Here is a 6,323-nt window from a genome sequence, read left to right as displayed (position 1 = left end):
AGGCTTTTCATCTAGGGAGTGGACCTTGTGAAGTTCCCTCCAGCAGTGTTAGCATGCTGATTGGTATTGTCCTTATGCAGGTCTTAGTTAGGAAATCCCACTGTAGAGAGGTCATGGAGAGAAGCCATCATTTCACAGCAGATGCCCTGAGCTTCTTATTCTTACATTCCGTCTGCTTCCTCTTCTGTGATGTTTCCTTAATCTTAATGTGGGGAGTGCTTTGTAGCAATATCAATTGGGATAGCAAACCCCATGGTGTGTTCTCTCATTTGACCAGATGTGGATTTCTGGAACCATCTCTATATGCTGCAAAAACAAAACAAAACAAAACAAAACAAAAACTTCTTTGGTAATGAGTGAGAGCTGCACTTATCTATGGGTGTAAGGATGAGTATTTAGAATACAGATAAAAACATACCAGCTTAGGAAAGGGGGCAGTAGAAGGTTTTTTTTAATGGTCCACAACTTTAGCAACCATAGGTAGTTGTCTAGGTTACAGTACCAGGCATGGATTCCCACCCATTGAGTAGGCCTTAAGTCCAATGGGATACCCCCAAGATGTAAGGGACACTATTGCACCACTGGGGATGCTTGGCTGGGCCTGCTGTTGTTGTGGTTTGTAGGTTTTACATCCAGGTCAGACTGCTGATTGCTTTTCTTCCCTGACAGCTTGCATAGCACCTTTCAGCATGAAACCCTGGGAAGGGGAGCTAGTCCTCAGGGGAGACTTCCAGGTCAGTTTCGTCTCGAATCCTCCAAGCCCCATGTCTGATGTACGTGGTGTGACAGGGTCCTACCTTCGAGTGCTGAGACGCAACCAAGAGCAATGGTGGTTCCATATTGTCTGAGGAGTCTCTTGCACCCCTCTGGCCACAACTTGAAGGAAGGCTTCCTTTGACGGACACTAAGGTTTTGGTTAGATAGGCTGTGGGTTTTCAGGGAATGTTATCATTCCTGTAATGGAATTCCATTTCAACTCTAGGCTTGCATGCACACACAGACACACACAACACATTTTATATATGTATATATATATATACACATATATAATATATATTTTAAGTAAATTTATAAACTCTATTTGTGGCTTTAGCTAATATAACTACTAGAATACTTGAAATTCATCCATGGCTGCATGAATGCCTTGCATTAATTTTTACTGAATAATATCTAAATGTGCAAATACCTTATCTTCAGATAAAGGCCTGAAGCCATGACTAGGTTACATGCCATAATATTAAAATTGCCCAAGAGGCTGTGGGAAAGCCTGTCATAATTGGGGAATATGAACGAGACACACAAAACTAGAGATAAGATATTCACAACTGGATTTGTGATATATTCTTTTTTTTTTCTCTCCTCAAAAGCTTAAAAAGCCAAACTCCTGGCTGGGCATGGTGACACACGACTTTAATTCCAAAACTTGGGAAGGAGGCAGAGATAGAAGGATCTCTGTGAGTTCGAGGTCAGTCTGATCTCTCTATATATCAAGTTCCAGGCCTACCAGAGCTGTGCAGTGAGACACTACCTTAAATAAAAAGCTGGTCCGCTTTCACGGAAACACTGCAAGAAGACATTATGCAAACAACTGCGTTTGTTGAAAATTTTCATTTTGCCTGGAGTCTCCTGGGCTTGAGATGTAGCGTTTTACTCAAGCAATATATTTAATGCCCTAAGGAATGTAGCTCAGGATGCTGTGTTCTCATTAAAATAAGCTGAATCCATGATGTTAAACATTATGCAACTGTTACTGACGCAGTGGCCAAGTAACAAGTGACTGAGTGTTAGAGTTTTTAGTTACTGTTGTTCTTTCATTTTATCCTTGTGCTCTTAATGAAGCACTGTAAGAACCCAGATACATTTAACTGATGCTATTATGTAGGTGTCTGTTTTTCAAATAATTCACAGCCTGTAAAACATTATAGTGGAATGTATTTAGTTTGCTTTTGACAAAAGTCTTCGGAAATAGGTGCCAGATATATTTAGTGTGGTTGATTACTCAAGTGTTGGTCAGTTTATCCTACGTGACTTTTAAACGCTGAAACCTGGACTTCAGGTTAATGCTCTGACTTTAGGCTTCGTTGTTGTTTTTGTTCGTTTGTTCTCTTTCTGCAAAACGTAGCAAGTCGCCTGAGTACTGTGTAAGGAAGTGGCCACAGTTGTGGACGCCAGTGTAACTGTCTACTAGCTATGGTCTAAGATGCTGCCCTGTTGTGTTATTCTATGCCTAGACCAGCTTATCAGTGAGGTCTCAGTAGTAACTGCATTGGTTTTCAAGTAGATCCACTGGGCAGCAGCTACTCCATCATGTCAGCTCCCCAAATCTGGGTTGCCATTTCTAGCAAAGGCACACGTGCAGGAAGACAGCACATTCTCACAAGAATTTAAGCAGAGCAACTCTTATACACATGGGTATGCAATAAGGGATAGTTGAAATTTTGGGTTCAAGGTTCAGGAAAGCTGTCAGGGCACCACACTGGTGGAACCCAAAAGGCACCCTGCTCTTTATTTTATACCCCCAGGGGAACTTGAATTCCCTCAGCTGAAATGTGTAGGACGTCCTGTTCTAGAAGGGGGTGGGAAGAGAGGGCCACTGCTGCTCTTGCCAATCTCTCTAAATTATGTTACCTAATAAAGGGGTTTTCTTGGTTCTTGTCTACTTTGAGAAAAGATTTCAGCCAAGAACACAAACACTTGAACAGAAGTTTATTTAGCAAAGCAAAGTCACAGAACAATCTGGAGAAAACTTGGAGGGAGGGGAATAGCCCCGAGTTCTGCATTGTGAAATTTTAAAGTTTCAATGAATATTTATGTGGTGTGTGCTATTTTTGTTACCAAATTATTGTAGGCAGTATATACCTGGTAATTGTTCTTCCCATGATGCTCTAGAAAAATCCCATGATTGGAAGGTGGGGTTGAAACCACACTGCAAATGAGATTATAGCAAAGTTAGAATCTTCTGTGTCTTGCAGACCACCAGTTAGTGCACATGGGTAGCAACGGGGAAAGTGCACTGGTTCCTTAGTTCCTGCTGTAACGAAGAAATCCTTGCTGCATCTTCAGGACTGCTTCATCACAAAGGAACATTCAGAACACAGGAGATACAGCTACAAAGACACAGATGGAGCTTTCCTGGTCCTCCATGTCTGTACCCTTGCCTCCTCTCAGTCTAAGGATGCTGGATGCCTAATGCTTTCTCTCCTTTCAACTAGATGTGAGATTTATTACTGAACACAACTTGGTGAGGTATAGGAGAGCCCAGTGGAAGCTCTCAGGAGTTCTTGGCCCACCACTTTTCTAGGGGACCATGACTGGTGATATAGTTGAGCCCACTGCCATCATGAATGAACCACTTCACAGCTACCATGTCCTCAAACCCATCTGCATTAAACTTGCTTAAGACCCATGTCTTTTGAGTTGTAGATCTTCTGGCTGCCAATCCCTCACACCTTTATCATTAGTCTTGAAAGTGGGTGTGGGGGAGGGGGTGGTAACTTCAGGTGTTGTACCCCAGCTATTGACCAACTTATCTATCTATCTATCTATCTATTTATTTATTTATTTATTTATTTATTTTTGAGGCATGGTCTCTGACTGGCCTGGAGCTTTCCAGGTAAGCTAGGCTGGATGGTGGCAAGCCAGAGAGATCTCCCTGTTGCTGCCTCCTGAGCACTGGGGTTGCAAGCATATATCACCAAGCCCAGATAGTTTTTCCTAATCCATTCTGGGGGTTAAGGTCTTCACACTTGCAAATCAATCGCTTTGCTGACTGAGCCATATCCTCTGCCCATCACTATATTGAGCACGACAAAGGAAAGTGTGTGTGTGGGGGGGTGAATGGTCTGGGTCATCCAGGCCATCAACGATTTGTCCTTCAGGTTTCTCATAAAAAACAATGAGGATAGGTGAAAACCATGTTAACACAGCACAGCACAGAATCAACGCTGTGAGGTCGAAAGGAATCTTGGGAAGAACTTACCCTAGACTGGACACCCAGAGGATGAAACCTCCCAGTGACTGGAAACGGGAAGCAGAGACCTTAGGGCAAGCTGTTGGTAGCTACAAGACGGAGTTCTCCTAAAGAAGTTGTGGTAAACCCAAGCACTGTGAAGGGCAAAGGCTGCAGGTGAGGACTATGTGGTATCTTCACAACCTGCAGCAGGTGGATGGCTTCTTACACCTGAGGAAAGGCATCCAGCACCCACATCCATACCTCAGGTTTCCTCTGCCTAGACATATGGTCGAAAAGCTGTCTCTTCATTTTGTATGTTTCATGATCATCAAATTCTGTTTGCTAAACATTCTGCTCCACGGATGAAAATGTAACATGAGAACTTTGAATTGCCCTCCATGTATGCAGCCATTACTGGCAGGCAGGATTCCATCTCTGCACTGTGACTCATTCCCAGGCAAAGTGGGAAGAAGTAATAGCGTTTCCTTGGCGGCATTTGTACATTTTAGGTGAGTGGGGCTGAAAGCGGCACACTAGAATATTCATCCTGAAGTGAAATGTATGAAAATAATGATGAGCAAATACTGTTTGCTGGTGGTGGGAGAAGCTTTTAGTGAAGCATCTGTTTGCATCTGATTCCTGTTTCCTTTTACCAGGTTTGTTTAATTTGACAGATCATGCAACCCTCAGTATAACATCATGAATATCCAATAAAGATGTACAATTCTGTGTGAGGTACTTATCTTGCAATATAGGCATCTTGGTTGGGATGGCCAATAGAGCTTGTGTTAGCCTGTTTAGGGGTTGTTGAGAAACATGCAGACCGGGTGGCTTTTGATAACAGATTTTTATATCTCCCAGACATGAAGGTAGAAAGTCAAGGTCAAGTACCAATAAGGTGAGTTTCTGGGAAGGCCTTTTCTCCTTGACTTGTAATTATATACATTCCTACTGCTGTGTCTTCACAGGGAAAGAGATAGAGGAACACACACACACAGACACGTACACACACACACACACACACACACACAGAGAGAGAGAGAGAGAGAGAGAGAGAGAGAGAGAGAGAGAGAGCATCTAAATGCACCCGGAGTCACACCAGGGTTCAGAGATTCATAGATGACTTGGGAGGGACATACTTCAGTATGTAAAGGTGTGAAGGGCTATTTCTAAACATTTCCTTTGCATAAGGTTTCTCATGACTGCTCCCTTTGAGCTCAGATGGGGCTGTGTGATTTGTTTTGCTCAATTAAATGTGCGAAGTGACTTATGACATCGGGGAAGGAGCTTTCAAATGTAGGACACAGATTTCACATTCTTTTCCCTCCTAAAGTAGAGGCGTATATAACAAAGGGTAGAGACTGCAATGGTGTCTCATAAGTAAAGCGTGCCCATTGGCTGATGTTCTCCAAAAGGCTTAAGTAAAAACCAAAGCTGATATATATTGATATGTGTGTGTATATATATATATATATATATATATATATATATATATATAGTAAACACAGATATTCTTTAAAACACGTTTCACTATAAGATTTTGTGAATGCTTATCACTTGCATGTAATGAAGGCTGACATTTATACAATGGATGTTTTAGTTATTTCCTGTTGTTACCATGAGCAAAGGCAACTCAATGGAGGGAGAGGCTTATTTCAGCTTACAGGTTACAGTCCATGATTGAAGTCAGTCAGGGAAGGAACTCAAGCAAGAGATCAAAGCAAAAACCATGGAGGAATATTGCTTGCTGCCTCATTCACAGGCCGAGGTCCATGCTCAGCCAGCCCAGGAATACCTGCTTAGGGTGGTGCTGCTCTGGGCTTGGTCCTCTTGCATCAGTAACCAAGTAAGAGGATCTCCCTTAGACACCTCCACATGCTAATAAAATCTGGGCCACCACTCAACTGAGGCTCCCTTCTCAGATAACTCTAGGATGTGTCAAATTGAAAGCTAAGTGGGGCCACAGACAAGGATAATTTGACATGACATTGGGATTGATAAAACCAAATATGCCTCTCTATACTCTTCCTAGAGAATATAAAAAAGGGGTTACTGCAATACTTATTGCTACATTTAATTTCTTCTTATTTTTTGAATATGATCTGTTGACATCTGCAATATATACTATCTTAATTGGGGATTCTCTAATATCAGATTATTTGAAAATTTATTCCATGCTGTAGGCCAGCATTTGAAATGGTTGATTGATATCTTCCTATGGATTTTCCATCAACACCATTACCTTCTTCATTGTCAGACTTCATATATATTAATATATACACAGTGTCTCACATAGCCCAGGCTGGCTTCAAACTCATTATGTAGCTGAGGATGGCCCTGTACTCCAGATCTTCCTGCCTCCACTTCCCCT

The sequence above is a fragment of the Arvicola amphibius genome, chromosome 6 (genome assembly GCF_903992535.2).
Source record: "Arvicola amphibius chromosome 6, mArvAmp1.2, whole genome shotgun sequence".
In the NCBI taxonomy this organism is placed as follows: domain Eukaryota; kingdom Metazoa; phylum Chordata; class Mammalia; order Rodentia; family Cricetidae; genus Arvicola; species Arvicola amphibius.
Note: the sequence above shows the minus strand (reverse complement) of the source record.